General features: G+C 41.8%; 1 protein-coding gene and 1 long non-coding RNA gene across 3 annotated transcripts in view; one reads left to right on the top strand and one right to left on the bottom strand.

The window, feature by feature from the left end:
- Window positions 1–20,268, top strand: part of ME1 (malic enzyme 1) — a 370,919-nt gene that overhangs the window by 86,128 nt on the left and 264,523 nt on the right. The window lies entirely within an intron of this gene.
- LOC149449535 (uncharacterized) overlaps window positions 1–20,268 on the bottom strand; it is a 28,865-nt gene that overhangs the window by 1,576 nt on the left and 7,021 nt on the right. The window lies entirely within an intron of this gene.

The raw sequence follows: 20,268 nt of genomic DNA, 5'->3' as shown, positions 1-20,268 counted from the left end.
CAGAAGTGCCTACATATAGAGTGCAAGGTTCAGGAGTGCACTATGTACAGAGTTCAGGGTTCAGGAGTGCGCTACCTACAGAGAGAAGGGCTGAGGTGAGCACTAGGTACAGAGTTCAGGCTTCTGTGTTTACAAATGACACTAGTGAGCCACGAACAGTGAGCACAGGGCAAGTGCTGAAAAAACGTCCTGTGTAGATACAGTATATATACGTATAAATATATATCCAATACACTCATCATATAAGTGATAGAGTATATCATGTCACAGACCCTGTACTTTTATTCAAAGCACAGCCCTATGGTAATGCCAAGGTCCCACCAGGACTATACACAGTAATATAGAACCAGTGACAGATGGTACTTTACAGGTAGAGTCAGGCTAGAAGAATGATAGTGCTGAGGTGGGGCAGATGTACTTGCATCAAATCCTTAACATGCACAATAACATGCTTTGCTTCTCAACAATTAGTTCTCAGGATGCTTCAGCATAAATGGTACTGCGAACTACTTGGGGGTCCTCTTTCAGCTACAAGCTTTCTTATTTAAAGCATAAGTCTCAGAACTAGTTTATTAAGTCAATATGCACATTCAGTATATTTTACTTTAGTGAACTTCATACTTCAAATCAAATACTTTTTAAATTAAATTATAATCAAATTGTCCAATTAGCACTTTATTATTTTATGGAAAGTCTGAGATTGAAAGACTGGATGGAGTTGGATTTGTTTTTTACTTGCTGGAGTGTTTTGTCAGTCTGCCGGCATCTCTGTGTGGAAGCATTCTCAGAACTGATAATACTATAGATAGAAAATGCCATATAATGCAATGTACGTATAGCCTAATAAGAATAGAAAGAAATATATCTTAATGTAGCATGTTGTGTATTTTTCCAGCGAGTCCCTGGATTCCTATAATTTACGAGTTATTTAGGAACTCCCTAGTAAGCTGAAAACTGGAAGGCTAATGTTTGATGAGGACAAAGAAAAGGAAATAAAACATCTGAGTTGCCAGACTCCATAAAGACTTCAGATTTAATCCCAGGGCTCTTTTAATGTGCCAGATATATAAAGGTTCTTGATAAATTTCCTTTTCTAGTCTGCAGCACATATTTAATGGTGACATAACTAATTTAGCAGGACAGCCCCAGTTTACAAATAATACAATACACAGACACAGTTGCATACACAGAGGTGTCCAGAATAGCTGCTCAGCAGTATGACTTTACAAACTACACATGTAATTTATTTAGCAGTCAGGTATGACTGAATATACAGCATTCTACCACCAAACAGTTTTTTTCTGTATATTCTGCTGAGTTGTTTTTTTTTTAGATTATTCTACTCAGCAGCACAAAGGGTATCAGGATACCTAATCTTATTTTTGCTCATTTAAACAGTTCATAATTTAGCCTTTAGATGTATAAAACATACAATAAGTTCATGAACATAAAAGCTCCTCTGCCAAAAACCTGTTTTTCTATATTCTCATTTAATAAAGTCCAAGCGTTTGATTTGGTGTATGTGTCCTTAAAACAGTTTCCTTAGCCGTATGCAATCTGCAAAAACAATACTTTTTCTGTGCCTTTGCCTGTGATGGTGATTGTGCTATTTCCAGTAATAGGGCCCCTGCTAAAGAGCACTAGGCAACGTTGTAAAAAGACAAGTAAGTGTCAATGATCTTCTAAGACACTGTTATCCCTACAACTAAGTTGACATTTTTCTACTACTATTATTATTATTACAATGGATTTTTTTAACCACTAGCTTACAGGGCACTTATACCCCCTTCCTGCCCAGGCCAATTTCCAGCTTTCAGCGCTGTCACACTTTGAATGACAATTGTGCGGTTATGCAACACTGTACCCATATGAAATTTTTTATCATTTTTTTGTGACAGATAGAGCTTTATTTTGGTGGTATTTAATCACCTCTGGGTTTTTTATTTTTCTTAAACAAACCAAAAACCTGAAAATTTAAAAAAAAAGAAAAAGGTTTTTTCTTAGTTTTTGTTATAAAATTTTGTAAATAAGTGATTTTTCTCCTTCACTGATGTGCACTAATGAGGCTGCACTGATGGGCACTTATAGGCTGCACTGATGGACACTGATAGGTGGCACTGATGGGCACTGATGAGGAGGCACTGGTAGGTGGCACTAATGGGCATTGACAGGCATCACTGATGGGCACTGAAAGGCAGCACTGATACATGGCACTGATATATGGCACTTATAGGTGGCACTGATAGGCGGCACTGACTGGCACTGTTAGGTGGCACTGACAGGCACTGATAGGCGGCACTGATGTGCACTGATAGGCAGCACTGACTGGCACTGATAGGTGGCATTGATTGGCATTGATAGGTGGCACTGAGTGGCACTGATGGGTGACACTGAAAGGCAGCTCAGATGGGCACTATGTGGCATTGATGTGCACTAATAGGCACTGATATGTGGCACTGATGTGGCACTGGCACGAGGCACTGATGAGCACTGACATAAGGCACTGATGGACACTGACAGGTGGCACTGCTGGGGCTACACTGATCATCAGGGCACACTGATCATCATGATTGGACTACATTCCACAGTTCTTCTCTATTTCTTGGTTTTACCTCAGAAACTGCATTTTTGATGTCACCCCACAAGTTTTCTATTGGATTAAGATCCAGGGATTGGGCTGGCCACTCCATAACGTCAATCTTGTTGGTCTGGAACCAAGATGTTGCACGTTTACTGGTGTGTTTGGGGTCGTTGTCTTGTTGGAACACCCATTTCAAGGGCATTTCCTCTTCAGCATAAGGCAGCATGACCTCTTCAAGTATTCTGATGTATTCAAACTGATCCATGATCCCTGGTATGCGATAAATAGGCCCAACACCGTAGTATGAGAAACATCCCCATATCATGATGCTTGCACAACCATGCTTCACTGTCTTCACAGTGTACTGTGGCTTGAATTCAGTGTTTGGGGGTCGTCTGACAAACTGTCTCCAGCCACTAGACCCAAAAAGAACAATCTTACTTTCATCAGTCCACAAAATGTTGCGCCATTTCTCTTTAGACCAGTCAATGTGCTCTTTGGCAAATTGTAACCTCTTCAGCACGTCTTTTTTTCAATGGTGGGACTTTGCAGGGGCTTCTTGCAGATAGCTTGGCTTCACATAGGCGTCTTCTAATTGTAACAGTACTCACAGGTAACTTTAGACCTTCTTTGATCTTCCTGGAGCTGATTGTTGGCTGAGTCCTTGCCATTTGGGCTATTCTTCTATCCATTCGAATGGTAGTTTTTCGCTTTCTTCCACGTCTTTCAGGTTTTGGTTGCCATTTTAAAGCATTTGTGATCATTTTAGCTGAGCAGCCTATCATTTTCTGCATTTCTTTATATGTTTTCCCCTCTCCAATCAACTTTTTAATCAAGGTATGCTGTTCTTCTGAACAATGTCTGGAATGACCCATTTTCCTCAGAATTTCAGAGAGAAATGCACTGTAACCAGCATGTACAACATTTGCTGCCTTCCTTCCTTAAATAAGGGCAATAATTGCCACCTGTTTTTCAAAGAATGAATGACCTCACTAATAGAACTCCACACTGCTATTATTTTGAACATGCCCCTTTCAATTATTGATTCAATTACACAGAATCAGCAGCATGCATGTCATGACTGTTGGGTCTGTTTATTACTCTACTACACCTGCTAGTAAATTATTTGCCATGTAGAAATATAATTTCTACCAAAAACAGTGATTGATCAGGTTAGTGATGTCTGACTGCTATTATTGTGAACACAACTGTATGTGCAGGTCTTACATACTATATGTGCTTCCTCCTCAAATGAATCCAATAATGTGATATAAAAGACAAATCCAATAATGTAATGTGAAAATACCAACAAGATTGAAACAAAATGTATGATGTACTACAATGCACCTCCCTCCTCAAAAACATACTTCTGTGTGTGTTTATGTAACAATAACAATGTGTGACATCCTCCCAATACAATAAAAATACAATAGAAAAATACAAAAAACAAAAAAGTGTACTGATAGTGCAGACGGTGTGCTGCGTACTACAGAACACCTCCCCCTACTAAAAACTAAATTTACCCATGCAAAATCAGTGCAATAACAGGTATTTGTGACATCCATAATATACAATTCCCAAAAAGTGCTTCAGGTGTTGTGTTGCTTCGTGTGACACTCGTGCTCCCCATCCCCATCACTCACCGGAGGTTAAGACTCCCTTTTTACAGGTGAGTCATATGTGCTTGGTATAGCTTACAATATCTCCACACCTCCTCTTATTTGGACCTCTTGTATCTCCAAATCTCCTTCTCCTCTACTCCACCAATAGTTAACTGAGAGAACCGAAAAGCAGAACTTCAATAGTGTAATACTGTTTATTAAAAATTCCACAAGTATACAAATTGTACTTACATAAAAGATGCACAAAGAACACTTTATTTCATGGTTCCAGGACGCTGCTGCATTCCACGGACGGGAAGTAGGTGACCGGAAGTGACACAAAAGGCATACATTTTGTTGCAATCTTGTTAATATTTTCACATTACATTATTGGATTTGTCTTTTATATCACACTATTGGATTAATTTGAGGAGGAAGCACATACAGTATGTAAGTACTGCACATATGTGGGAGGAAGGTGTTTTTTTAGCACCATTTAGTAGTGCCACACTATAATTTTGTATTTAGACAGGTCCCTTTGCTGAGACCCAGAGTGTCCGTAGCAGGAAAGAGACTTTGGTGTGGAATGCTGTTCATCTTGGATTGTCACATCTTGTATTATCTATAGGCCCGTACACACAATAAGAGGAGCGATTGGCCAATAATCTGATCGTTAGTACACAGCTTTCGAGAGATGATCACGACAGTTCATGCAACACTATCCAAAGAGACAAATTAAAACATTTTCTCACACGATACCAGACCGTACAATTTTCGTTCAATCAGTACAGTCATCATCTGAAAATACATTACAAATACATGACATCACTTCCAAAAATTCTTTTCTGTCATATGAGCATTTTCAGAAGTTGAGTAACCTCTTCATTTTGGATATGGAGACTGGCATGCAAAAAAATAAAAGGGCGATCATTCATCCAATATTCTCATTGTGTGTACTAGGCTTAAAGTGTTACTAAACCCAGGGTCCTGCATTCACTATATCTGGTTTTCCACAGTACACTGAGCATGGAAGTGTAATTATTTTAGTAAATATAAACTGATAAATACCTTTTCTCATCAGCAGTTACAGCAGTCTTGTGACTTCTATCAGTGTCCTGCCAAGCACATGTTAAAGCTTGTAAGAGGCGTTTTCGTTTTGCTCTAGGAGGATGTAGAACCCCTGACCTCTGTCTGGACAGTGCTAATTGGCCCTCCTCCAAGGAAAAAAAAACAAACTCTCTAGTGATATACATCAAACTGAGCATGTGCAGAGTATCTCCAGGCGATATGTCTTATCAGGAGATAAGAGGAGGACACTGGAAGAAGGAGAAATAAGTCAGGATCAAACAGTGTCTCTAGACAATGCAGAGGATTACTCCCTTAGGTTCCACAGTAAGTATAGCAAGTATGATTTACTGAATATAAAGACTGATTTTACTGTTGTGGGTTTAGAAACACTTTAAGAGGCAAAAGCAACAAATATTGTACACTAGTTTTAGGACATGTGTCAGACAAGGTACATGGGTTTTTTTTTCCAAGGGAAAGGTGGTCAGCAGATTAGTGTTGTGGTCACGCACAAACTTGCCTAGCTGAAGTTGGCATAGGGTCAGCCACCTTTCGGCTTGTGTTTGAACAGCTGTCAGCAGCTCTGGCCCAGTATGGTTCTTGCCTATTTATACATACAGGCTGCAAAACAGCATGGCAGAGTTTAGTCTGCGATGTTGCATATGCAAGGAGTACCTGCAAGAAGGAGAATGAATGAGGCCGGTAAGGAGAGGGGGGATCAAGTGACTGTACTATCACCATTAGGTAAGACATGTGGCCATACCACCAGCTCCAGTGGCTTGCCCAACCACCAAAAGATTGGCCCAGTGTGCAGTGAAGGATACGTAGCATACTTGCCCATTCTTATTGGACCATGCATTCATGGTCATGTGTATCCTAATGCGGACAGCGTGGTCCAGTGGCAAAGATTGCATTCCACATGCTAGTTGGAAGTCCCGGCCACAAGCTATAAGTTTGCATAAGAGGGCTGATTGCATGATCTGGAAATGAAAGGATGCAGTTTTATCAAGCTAGCATTAGGATGTTGGGCATGGGGGTTATTTTTTCCTCTTGGAATGGATGCTGCTAGAGACGGGTGGGTGTAGATGAATTGTGCAGAGGTTCAAGCCTTCTCTTGACCCTCCACAGCATGACACTATTACCCTCATCCCCACTTAACATGGCTTATCGTAAGCCTCTGAAACCCCTTGCGATACTTTTTTCTGTCATTAGAGGCCACAAATGTTACAATGGATGCAGCAGGAGAAGGAGTGGGGGCTTTTTTGTTGCTGACTTGTCTCATTGAGTTACTACTCTCACAGAACTTTGTGGCGCACACATTCTTGTGTTTCCTCATGCATGTGGTACCCAAATGGGCAGTAAACTGCAATGGTGCTTATGGCAGCAGATACGTTAAAAAAGGCCGTTCTGCAGGGTTCTGTGGTCCGCTCCCAGGGAATAGTAGTAGCAGTGCCTCCAGATAGTTTAGGATAGCTGTTCCCTGTAGTTTTTTTCAAGCTGCCCCTACCTCTTGACAAAATAATACCTCATTGCTGTTCTGCCTCTTCCTCAAAAATGTCCTCCTGAGGTTGGTGGCACCCATGTATAGTCTGCCACCTTACCTTCTACCCCTTTCTCATTGCTGAGGTCAAGGTAACAGTAAGCTTCAGCTACTAGAACATCACTTCCCCCTGCCTCCTCTTACTTTATGGTCATGGAGGAATACTTGCACATGGCAAAGGTCATCTTCCTGCAGTAAGTCAGTAATCATGTGATCAAATAATTCTGCCAACTTCTCATAGCTAGTTTACAGTGCTATAGCAGGATTAGCAGAAGAGGAGGATGAGTAGGAATAGGGCACATTAGCAACACTTGCAAACAACTGGCTGCTCTGTCAATGGGAGGAGGAAGAATATGAAAGTTTTTTCAGCAACTCTACCATCTCCTGTGTGTGCTGTGGCTGTAAATCACGGTCACTTTGACATTGAAAAGACAGGTGCTCCCTGCTTCTAAATGATGCAGCTGACTATCCTGCACAACCTGCACCCTTCTACCTCCATATACAGAACTTCTGCCTATCACATTTTTATAAGGTGTTTGCCTAAATTTAATGCCAACAGGGGTGAATATTTGGCGTTTTGGTTGCATTGTTTTACTACATAAGTATGCACAACTACAAGTACAAAAAATAAAGGGTAACTGCCTGTGAAATAAAAAATAATACCCCCCCCCCCCCCGAAAAAAAGAGGGCAGCAATACAACTACAGTTGATGCTAACTCATGCAGAATGTTAGCCCTAAAATAGACTGTTGGGTCTCCAAACTGTTAAAATGGAGGGGAAGGGAATATATGTAGTCTACCACACTGCAATCGAACAGTAATTTAGCAATACTTTAGTAATTTAGCAATATAGCACCATATAGCAACTGACTTTCCTTACATAAACAGTCAGCTGTATCTAAACTACTCCAACACATACTGACAAATGGATGCTAAGAAATCACGTTTTATTGCGAGTAGGCATGGCACATAACAAAGTCCCCAGTATTGGCCATTCTAACCCTGCTGACCACAGTTGAAGGATCAGGCAGGACATTATGAGTTCTTTAAGCTTTGGTCTGTTGAATTTTATGATATACATTACATCCAACCTCAAAGCCTTCCAATTTACAGAAAACCCAAGAATGAACAGTAGTCTGAGGTTTGAGTTCAATTAAGGAACATAGTCTTTGAGAACCCGTACATATCCATCATGTTTACTTGCTGTTGTGCTTTTATTGTTTGCTGTAGAAATGTTAACTATTACACATGCATTCAGTGGTATACTGCACTTCACTATTGTATAAAACAGTGTGGAAGAAGTTGGCCTTAAAGGTCCATGCGAAGAACCAAATGCGTTTCCATACAGGAATGTTTCAGGTGGTTGAGGAATCACCAATCTAGTGTGAAAACTGTGTATGTGAAAAATGATCTTTGACAGGGAATTCTTAAGAAATGACCCTAGGATTTTTCAAATGGTTACAATATTCACACCACTTCAGTTTAGTCAAAGAGTGACCAGTTGAAGGGGTTTTCCCTTCAGCTGTAACTGTCTATAATGTGTTTTTCAGAAATCAGGTCTTCCCTAACTGGTATTGCCAATAATTGTTATATTTGACTGGATGGTTTGGCCAGCAAATACTTAGCTAATATCTTTTATTACTACTGGAGTTTTTCCATTTAATTAAATAAATAAGTCAGAAACCTTACTGAGATTTTAGTTTTGCCTGTAAAATTCTTCTGACTGTTGTGTAACTGGTTCAAGGGAAGCAGCAGCTGCTGAAAGCTTCAAACTGGTGTTTTTGTGAACTATTCAAGCGTTGATGACACTCAGAGCCAATAGAGATTACAAGTGAACAGACGGCCTGTTACTGGAGACCACCTACAATGTGAAATAAAGTGAGCCCATTACTAGGATAATCATTAGACATCAGGTACAAAGAACACCTTGTATTAAGCAGTGATCTTTAGGTTTTACAATCTGTAATCTTTTTTTACAATAACCCCTAGATCTTGAAATGACATGAGCTTGTGTTTTAATTTTGTAAGGCAATATCTGTTTCAGAGCGCTCTTTGCCATCATGTCCTCATAAAATGGTTTCAACTCTTCCTTTTTTCTAGAAACTAGTAGTGTGTGACCAGAGAATGGTTTGTTAATCATTAACTTATTAACAATTAGGGATGGAATCCAAAAAGAAAAAACGGTAGTGTGCATCAACAGGCCACACACAAAGCTCCATCCAGCCATGTAAGACAAGACTAGTTAAGTTTGCTGTTGACTGTATTCCAACTTTTCTCAAAAGCTTTTTTTCTGGGTTTGTATTAATGAAAACATGTGTATAAATCAAATGTGATATTATAGTTAAAGAGCAATTCCAAGTGAAATTTAACCGTGGACTACTATTGCATTTGAATACACTTCAGCCGTGCTAAAAATCAGAGCGTTCCCAGATTTAGCCTAGAGCTACAGTTGTGTCCAAAATTATTCAACCCCCACTGAAATTGAGTGTTTTGGCCAGTTTGACATTGCTTTTGATCATTCAGTCATCTTGCTTACATTTACATTAAAGAGGCACTTGTAGGTCAGACAAATATAACATAACAGTTATAATGAAATAACCACAAATGTCTTTTCTGTGCTCACAGCATTATCAGTTTTATTCAACCCCCAAGTGACATTCAATCTTAGTACTTAGTACAGCATCCTTTTACAGTTATAACAGCTTTTAAACGTGAAGCATAGCTTGACACAAGTGTCTTGCAGCGATCTACGGGTATCTTCGCCCATTCTTCATGGGCAAAGGCCTCCAGTTCAGTCACATTCTTAGGCTTGCGCACTGCAACTGCTTTCTTTAAGTCCCACCAGAGGTTCTCAATCGGATTTAAGTCTGGTGACTGCGATGGCCACTCCAAAATGTTCCAGCCTTTCCTCTGCAACCATGCTCTAGTGGACTTGGAGGTATGCTTGGGATCATTGTCCTGTTGAAAGGTCCAACGTCTCCCAAGCCTCAGGTGTGTGACGGACTGCATCACGTTTCCATCCAATATCTCCTGGTACTGAAGAGAATTCATGGTACCTTGCACACGCTGAAGCTTCCCTGTACCTGCAGAAGCAAAACAGCCCCAAAGCATGATTGACCCTCCACCATGCTTCACAGTAGGCAAGGTGTTCTTTTCATCATAGGCCTTGTTCTTCCTCCTCCAAACATAGCGTTGATCCATGGGCCCAAACAGTTCTAATTTTGTTTCATCAGTCCACAGAACACTATCCCACAACTTTTGTGGTTTGTCCACATGGCTTTTGGCATACTGCAGTCGACTCTTCTTATTCTTTGGAGACAGCAAGGGGGTACGCCTGGGAGTTCTGGCACGGAGGCCTTCATTACGCAGTGTGCGTCTTATTGTCTGGGCTGAAACTTCTGTACCCACATCTGACAAATCTTTTCTCAGTTCCTCAGCAGTCACACGGGGACTTCTCTCCACTCTACGCTTCAGGTAGCGCACAGCAGTCGAAGTCAGCATCTTCTTTCTGCCACGACCAGGTAGCGTTTCAACAGTGCCCTTTGCCTTGAATTTGCGAATGATGCTTCCTAAGGTGTCTCTTGGTATGTTTAACATCTTTGCAATCTTCTTATAGCCATTGCCCTTCCTGTGAAGAGAAATCACCTCTTCTCTTGTCTTCCTGGACCATTCTCTTGCCTTCACCATGTTTGTAACCACACCAGTAAATGTCTAGAAGGAGCTGAGTATCACAGTCATTTTAAAGCTGCCTAATTGGTGCTTATTATGCTTGATTGCTGCTCGGTGACATCCACAGGTGTTTTCAATACCTGATGGAAAGCACCTGTATGAACCTCTGTTCTTCAGAGTGGTAGTCTTTAAGGGGTTGAATAATTGTGGCAATGAAGAAACCACATAAGAACCATTTACTACTGTATTACATAAACAATTGATGTCATTTTAGTTGCATTTGGGTAGTTACAACGTCCTTGTAGGATTTGATTCTGAATACAATTCCAAATGTACACTATAGTCCCTAAACCCCTTTACAGCATTGGGGGTTGAATAATTTTGGACACAACTGTATGCTGGTGATTAAATCTCTGCTACTGAGAGCTTAAGGACACTAACCTCATTTGAAGAACACTAAATTATGTGTGAGCTACAAGCAGTTAAAGTCATACATGTCATAGTTACCTGCTCTGTGCAATGGTTATGCACAGAGCAGCCCCGATCTGCCTCTACTGGGGTCCCCAGCCAGAGCTTCTGGCTCTTTCTCACTGGCAAATGTCCCTATATAAAGCAGCTTTCTATGGGGGCACTTGTGTAGGCTTGCTCCTGAGCCCCACTGCCTGCATCTATAGACACAGACAGCGGGGCTCAGCCCTGACACCCACTCCTTCTTTATAGGATTTTATTGACAGCAGCAAGAGCCAATGGCTTCCACTGCTTTCAATCAACTCAATGAGGAAGGAGAGAGCCAATAGGGCCTATAAGGTGGGTAAGAGGTGGATCCTATGCAACAGAAGGGTTTTTTTACCTTGACTTTTAAAATGCATTAAAATAAAAAAAAAAATACCTGAAGTCTTTACAACCACTTTAAATCTCTTAGTAACAACTTGATGTCCTCACCTATGTAGTTCTATGATTTAGTTAGGCATACGCGGCTCAAATACAGGCTAATTACTTCAGAAATGTCTGAAATTCAAGCCATGGGCAAGCCTGTCAGCACCGCCTGGCTTGCCAATTTTGATTGAATTCCAATCTTTATTCTGCCTGTGTCACCAATCAAATTTACACTTACAAGGTAGACTTGAATTTAATTGCTGGCTGTGAGAAACGTAATACTGCCATTTTTTACATCATCATTGTCATGTGAGAGTCATCAATAATATGCCAGCATCAGAAGCAGGTATGTGCCAAGATCTCCAAATTAACAATAAAATAAAATCATGTATGCTGAAACTGAAGTACTGTGATGGTATGTTATGCTCTTAAAGTGATTGTAAATCTTAACCTTGTAAAACAACACATTTGGTTTAAAAAAGAAATGGAAGGCAAAACATGTGTATAAATATAAAAAAATATATATATATACCTTGCTCCCCTTTTCCGCTGCATAAGAGCTAGGGGAGGAGAAACGGCATTACACTGATCTTCCCAGTGAAAGGCTGTGTGTATGTGTGTGTGTGTGTGTGTGTGTGTGTGTGTGTGTGCCATAATACAGTATTTTCCTGATTTATGCTAATCTTGTGAACAAAGAACTTCTAATCTAGAGAGAAAATAGCTTAGTGACGTTCGATTTTGCCAACATTCACACAGAATGAATGTACATGCAGTTTTGTGGGACGAATAGTTCTGCAATTTTTTCTATAACTTCACTCCCAAGTATGTTATTGGCCACAAAGTGAGCTGATAGCTCTCTAAATAAGAGAAAGGGTTGAAAATAACATTGGCTTTCAGAAAGTCAACTCCATGCCATTTAACATAAAGCATGATAACTGCTTTAGGAAGATGGTGATGATTGATATTAGAAGGACCTTACTAGTGTTTATCTGCTTTTAAATCACTGCAGGGCGTTTGTTTTGGGTCTGTGCATGGCACACATTTTTGAGTTGATTTGGTGATATGTCTGATTCTACAGTAAATGTTAAACCATTTAATATAATAAATTGCATCCTTTTGTTCATTGTCTTCTTTCTGGTAAAAGAGATTGTATAGTGGACTTCCCTTCTGCAGGTTAAAGACATGAAGTTCAGACTTACATTATTTCTCAGTATTTCTTGCTGCTCTTAGCCATGGACTTCTATTATATTCTGCTCATTTGGTGCACTTTCTGAAAAGTTCTGAAAGCAATCCAAGTGTGTTTGACAGGTGGTGAGGAGATATGTTGCCACCTCACCACATCTTTTAAAGCCATGATTGCCGTGCAATGCACACAATTGCGACACGGTAGTACGGAAATTAGAGGTTTAAATGAGGTGTTAAAAGGCGACACTGTGCCCGGTGATCTTTGACTCTTCCCATGTTGTTCAGGTAGATCTCCACTTCCTTAAGGTTGCCTACCACTGTATTAAATGATGGTGTCACGTGTGCCCCGCTGTCCCTGCTCGCTCCCTCCCCCTTCGACGCAGCATCTCATTCTGCACACAGCCTTGAAGCAGGCTTGCAGGATGAGGGAAGGGGCTGCCGGGGGGGTCTCTGAGCGCCCCTGGTGGGCGCTGCGCGGGCAAGGCTTCCCGCGCTATGCGCCCACCAGTGACAAAGGCCACGCTCACGAGAGCGTGGCCCGAGTCAAGGGGGCGTGCCTCTTTGCCCCGAAAACACGGTGCTGGGCCGGCCGTTGCCAGGGCAACCCGGAAGCGTCCCGCGCAGCTTTAAAAGGCCGGTGCGGGATCAGGCCACTTTCTTCGTTGTGTGCATCTGCAAGCCGCTGGGAGGTCCGGGTGGGGGGTACCGGGCCACCGCAGCCATCCCCGCTGAGCACTCTGCAGGAGACACCCCCCAAAGGTCAGGAATATTATCCGCTGCCACTCTGCTAAATACTCCCAGGGTGGGGAGTACCCCCTGCCCCTCTGTTAAATACCCCCAGGGTGGGGAGTACCCTCTGCCCCTCTGCTAATACTCCAGGGCTGGGAGTATCCGCTGCCACCCCCTAATTCTCTGGGGCCCAGATTACCCACTGTGCTGTGTGCTGGAACTGCTTTGCTGGGGGCCCCACGATACCCTGCCTAATACGCTGGGGCCTGGATTACCCGCTGTGCTGTGTGCTAGAACTGTTTTGCTGTGGGTCCCATGATACCCTGCTTAATACTCTGGGGCCCGGATTACCCGTTGTGCTGTGTACTAGAACTGTTTTGCTGTGGGCCCCATGGTACCCTGCCTAATACTCTGGGGCCCGGGTTATCCGCTCTGCTGTGTGCTGTGGAGGTTCCCCCCCCTTCTTTTCTGTAGCCTGCTGTGAGCCAGGACATACCTGCCAGAGCCGTGAGTGTCCGCAAGCCACCTACCTCCCTGGAAGCCACCTGCTGCTGAGCGTTCGCAAGTCGCCTACCTCCCTGGAAGCCGCCTGCTGCTGAGCATCTGCAAACCGCCTACCTCCCTGGAAGCCACCTGCTGCTGAGCATCTGCAAGACACCTATTGTGAGTGTCCCTAGAAGCCATGAACTGCCCCTATTGTGTGCTCAGACTACCCTTGCCATGAACTGCCCCTATTGTGGGCTCAGACCACCCATGTCATGAACTGCCCCTATTGTGCGCTCAGACCACCCTTGTCATGAACTGCCCCTATTGTGCGCTCAGACCATCCTTGTCAGGCCCCACAGCCAGAATCCTGTTGAGTCCCCGTGAGGCTGTTGTTGTCCCCGGAAAGCTGTGTGGGAGCTGTGCTGAGGCCAGGCCCCACAGCCAAAGTCCCGTTGAGTCCCCGTGAGGCTGCTGTTGTCCCTGGAAAGCTGAGTGGGAGCTGTGCTGAGGCCAGGCCCCACAGCCAGAGTCCTCTTGAGTCCCCGTGAGGCTGCTGTTGTCCCCGGAAAGCTGTGTGAGAGCTGTGCTGAGGCCAGGCCCCACAGCCAAAGTCCCGTTGAGTCCCCGTGAGGCTGCTGTTGTCCCTAGAAAGCTGTGTGGGAGCTGTGCTTAGACCAGGCCCCACAGCCAGAGTTCAGTTGAGTCCCCGTGAGGCTGCTGTTGTCCCTGGAAAGCTGTGTGGGAGCTTTGCTGAGGCCAGGCCCCACAGCCAAAGTCCTGTTGAGTCCCCGTGTGGCTGCTGTTGTCCATAGAAGCTGTGTGGGAGCCGTGCTGAGGCCAGGCCCCACAGCCAAAGTACCGTTGAGTCCCCGTGAGGCTGCTGTCATCCCTAGAAACTGTGTGGGAGCTGTGCTGAGGCCGGGCCCCACAGCCAGAGTCCCGTTGAGCCCCCGTGAGGCTGCTGCTGTCCCTAGAAAGCTGTGTGGGAGCTGTTCTGAGGTCAGGCCCCACAGCCAGAGTCCCCATGAGGCTGCTGTTGTCCCTAGAAAACTGTGTGGGAGCTGTGCTGAGGTCAGACCCCATAGTCAAGGTCCCGTTGAGTCCCCATGAGCACGCTTACCGCAAGTGTCCCTACAAGCCGCATGTTGCGGAGTGCCAAGAGCTGCCCCGATTGAGTGCCTTCCATAGTTCAATAAAGCTTTGTGTGTTTACCATCTTCTTTGTGTGTTCTATCCTGCCTACGCTTCTGTCACAGATGGTAAAAAAAAGTGCTTCAAAATTTTACCAGCCAAAACCTTACAGTTTAGTTTTACCCAAAACTGATATGTTAATAGTTAGTCAAATGACATAATTCTGGATTCCCAAACAGCTCCAGCAATTACAAAGCCAATTGCTAGTGTCATTGCCCCTTAAGAGATTCTTTGCAGTGAAATAAAAGTCTAACAATAGACAAATCTAGGTGCAAAAGAATAACACCTTCATTGTGACCTTGTAGGAGGGGCAGAGATCAAATTTCACCTCTGGAGTCTCTGACAGATGTACAGTAATGTGCCAATATATGATCTAATCCATCAGCGTCCACTCAAAATCAACATATGATAAAATTGGCTTTTAAACTTTAAACTTTTTTTAAACTCTAAACGAGATCTATTAATCCCTTTACTGATGTATAACAGAAAATGTGGAGATAAGTGCTACAGATGAAAGAAGAAGTCTACATGTAAACCATATAGTGCCGAATATAGTAAAGGACACTTTTGGGCGGAAAGTAAAATTCAAGCCAGGCCGAAATATTACCTTTCAGCACATATCTCCCTTATGGCCATAATTAGGTGTGAAACAGACTATGTTTAGCTCCAGCATTCCTACAGCACAATAGATCTAAGACCGTAGATTTCTGGCTAAAGAATAAGACTTCTACAATTACAATATATGGAGGTAACATTTTTGTTAACCTGATGTATCTCAAGTGAACTGTAGCTAATTTAACAAATGAGAACTTTGAACTGCGTAATAGATGGTGTTTAATATGTGCTAGTTCAAAGTAAATAATCAGTATGTAAAAGTGTTTAGTGAATTTTTTTTCTCAGCAAATAGGTGCAGGAATTCCTCCTTTCACAGTTACCCTTTGTCTTTGCTCCTACCCACCTCTGAGCACCATTCCTTGATTCCACCCCCTATCTCCGAACGCCATTCCTTGGCTCCACCCACTTCCTACTTCTGAGCACCGTTCCTTGGTTCCACCCCTAACCGCCTCCCAGTACTGCCTATTTTAGAGAATACAGAACCTAGTATCATTTTGTGGTACAAAGTAATTTGTATGGAATTTGTTAATGATAACAAGAAAAGCATTGAAAAAGATCCCCTACACCTAGGAACAATAGACCCCCCCCCAGCAACAATAGACCCCCCAGAAGCAACAACAGATCACCCTGCAGCCAGCATCACTAGACCACCCAGCAGTCAGCAAAAATAGACCCCTCCCTCAACAGTAGATCTCTCCTAGCAACACAAAAATAGACCCCTCCCTCAACAATAGATCTATCCTAGCAACAATTGACCCACAGCAACATAAGACCCACTCCCAAATACAATAGACAACAGATCCCCCAACAGCAACAATAGACCTCCACAGCAGTAATAGACCCCCTTCCTGCAAAAATAGATATCATCCAGTGACAATAGATCCCCCATCAGCCAGCATCAATAGACCCTGTAGCACATCTCATTCAGTGCTGGAGGTACCGGAACTGCATTCCTCCCATGTTCCCGCTGACAAAAAGCCCTGCATGTAATTCTTTATACAAGTGGAAACAGATAAATCCTCAAATGTGTTATGGGAAAAATGTGTTTTAAAATTGTAAAGAAATCAAATTATACACTATAGCAGTTTAAAGCTTATTTGAAATTAGAGTCCACTTTTTTTGTTCAACCATAAATACTAATTTGATTCCAAATCTCTGTACTTCAGAAATGAATCCTGCAGCTTTTGGTTCTCTATCGGGAGCATGCATGTGATCCAAGGAGCTTATTATTGCAAGGGTGAGGAGGAAATGTGTTTGAAATGGATCTATGGCAGATTAGACAACTATCTAGTACTGTTCTACTTGGCAGCAATGGTTTACTCTCAGATTACTGCATGAAAGAAAAAAATACCCAGCACCATGAGGTCATTTATTTTAAAAACAGAAGAAAAGCACAAGAATATTTTTTCCTTTACGGGTTAAGTTAATTTTTGTTGACCAAGCGCCAGATAAATTCCAGCTGTTTTATGTTTTCAAATGTAACCTTAAGATGCAGTCTAGCTTTATCGTGGAGTTTCCATGGACAACTATAAGTCATTCTCAGCAACTGGTATGTATATGCCATTACTGCATCCTTTCCCAAGGTCAGTTTGTAATGTTTAGGGTTCTGACTTGTGCTGGTTTTAGACATAAATTAAACAATCCTAGTCCATTTCTCCACTGGCTTTGTAGCACATTATGCTGTCAAATGAGAGCATAAAATAGTTTTTTGCATCACGTACAAACACAAAGTAAGAATGTGATGAAAGTCATTTAGTGGTCAATGTTAGAACAACATTGTCCAAAGTGACCATTCAAATTTCTTAAGCCATGTTTCCATAAAATACTTGATTGCTGCATGCAACAACACCACTTTTATTTTAGTTATGTTTCCATTTTTCTATGTTAGGTGATGTCACTGCATGAGAGCACCAGTGCAAATCTGATTTCAGTGTAGTATTTTGCATAAAATATAACTAGGTTTGACTTGTATGTATCCAGGCAAAGATATTTTAAAATGTAAGTGACACTGACAGTGACAGTATGGTTTTCTGATGCTTTAAAATAGTGGTGCTCAACCTTAGGAGGCCAGGGCCTGGTAAATTCTTACAAAACAATCCATGCTCCAACATGGCCATGATTGATGGGTAAATTGCTACCCTCATGTTGCTGACTCAATTCTAAACCTTCCCTATGCTATCCGTAAAAGACGTGTGGTTTGTTTCATTCCAAATCAAAATTCGGACAACATTTTCGTTATTCGGAGATTCAGATGTATGTGAATTTCTGAATTACAAAAGTAATGAATTTAAACAAAACCAAAATAACGAAACAAAATTTAGTTCAAAATAACAAATTATCCGAATTTGAAAAGAGATTCAAAATGTAAACATATTGCCGACTATTGCTGATCTTCTTCAAAGACTGAAAAGAAGTGATGTTGTTTTGAAGCCAAAGGGTATTCATATATTGATTTTTCTTCTGCTCGCTCACTTTGCATTTTTTAAATTGATAAAAATAAACAAGTAAAATATATATTTTTGAAAGCATACATACTTTACATTATTTCTTCACACCAGCCTAAAACGTTTCCACAGTATTGTACATAGAAACACCAAAATGTGGAAGTCGGATATTGTTTTTCTAACTTAGAATACTTCAGATATTCTGAATAAACCTTATTATTATTTTTTATAGAAAGAACATTAATGTGTCAAACAGTCCATTTTTCTGGTGAATGAATAATTTTAATATCATTGGTGTCCAGATCAACATACAGTATATGCCATATAACCTAGGACCCTTCAACTTTTTTGTATGTTACTTTAAGTCCTTTTATTCAAGGTTTTAGCCGTCCATAGATGGTGTGATTTTCTTTTCTGCAACCAAGGGTTTCAGAAAAGAAAATTGCTTGACTGACTGTGTTGATGGGGGAATCCCTCACACGGAGCTATTGTGTTCTCCCGTCGTGGGGGCATGGGAAGCCAACCCAGCTAGGGGAACACTCAGTGATTATTGCTAGCAGCTTATGCAAATTAAAAATCCACCATGCTGGTTGTACCCAAGTCGATCGATTCCGCCCCAACCCTATTCTGGCGGCAGTGGATAATGTGCACAAGTAAAGGCATAACAAAAGATAGTATCTTCAACCACGTGAGTTTTTCATGTTAGTAATAGACTAGTAATTCAGTTTTTATACATCGCATAAAGTTGCAGCTATAATTTCCTAAGGAAGAACTTAGTGGTTTTAATGTACTGGATAGCATCAAGGTGTTTGGGGTCCAGCACATGTTGATACTCTTGTAGTTCCACAATTTGCATATGTGATAATGATGATAACTTACCTATAGTTTTATGAACAAATAGTACCTAATTAAATGGTGGGTATTCAAATTAGAATCATATCGATATTTTTTATTTGGATTTGAATACTTCCAAAAATTCTAATCCATTTGAAAATGAATAAATGAAACAAAACATAATGAATTCCAAAAATGATCATCTGAATTTACCGAATGTATGAAATTAAATTGTTAACTTAACGAATCCATCCGAAACTAAACGAAGCACATTTTTTGGCACGTCTAATTTCCATAACAAACAAATGTTTGGCCTACAGATACACCTTATTGTCATAAGAAGCTCTGGGGATGATCAATTAAAACTGAAAAATGGAAAATGGCAAACAAATGTAGTTTTCTACAGCAACCAACCACATTCTTGTAGAATGTTTCCCCAAAAATAAACAATTAAATCTAATTGGTTCTTATTAGTCACAACTCCAATTTTCTACATACTTTCAATTCTCATTTTAATGTTATGTTAAATACCTGGAGCAGACATTTTTGTACAGTGACTTGTAACATTAATGAAAGGATACAAACTTACAACAAGAATTTTCAAGCTAGGCATGAATTAATCAAATGAGTGATTACGACTTAGCAATCAGTGGAGAAAACTTTGCAGGATGAGGGCAGTATGCAGCTCCTGAAATAGATAAAAAGATCCCCAGATAAGAATGTGAAAGTGGGTGCCAAACTGGCAGCAGCTACCACCCCCTAATGAGGCTTCTGTGAAGTTTTGGCAAATCTCTGTGCTGATCAATAAGCTCCCCTCCCCACTTTAGCTCCAGCTGGGATTCCTTTCTGCAACTCCTTCCACTGCAGTGTTGCAGGCTCTGGCTTGTTCAGTCAGGTTCAGCAACATATGCATCGAGATCCTCCATGACACTTGGATCCGCACTGTCCTGTATGTGGGCAAGGCCACAAGATCTCTCCTGCCAGTTCCAGCTGCTGTTCTGTAATAGATGGGAAGCTGGACCCTGGTGTCCATCACTTTGCTGGAACTTCCAGGCACTCAAGCATCCAGAGCTGGCCAGGAGGATCCCCACATCTTTACCCACTGCCCAGAAGCAAACAGAAGTGCAGGAGAGCACAATCCTGCTGAGCTGGGGCCATCATCTGCTCCAACAGCTTCTCTAGATGTCACAGCAGACAGGAAATCAGGGCCTTACAGAAGTAAAGCTGCAGTCCGATGGTTAAGAATTACTACTTCATAGCTATGATTATGTGCAATAGCACGAAACGCGTCAGAGAGAAGCTACAGCGTCGTGACATCATGCCGCCAGCACCACATGGGTCCCGGTGGCAATCTTGGATTCTGTCATCTGGTCAGTTAATGCTGTTTTTTACTCTTTTACTGCTATTTTGATATTGGAATAAACATACAGCTTAAAATGATATCACGCTATTGG

Source organism: Staurois parvus, unplaced genomic scaffold (assembly GCF_062004578.1).
Source record: "Staurois parvus isolate SC_StPar_1 unplaced genomic scaffold, SC_StPar_1.0 ptg000613l, whole genome shotgun sequence".
Taxonomy (NCBI): Eukaryota; Metazoa; Chordata; class Amphibia; order Anura; family Ranidae; genus Staurois; species Staurois parvus.
Note: the sequence above shows the minus strand (reverse complement) of the source record. Positions and strands in the feature narration are given on the sequence as shown.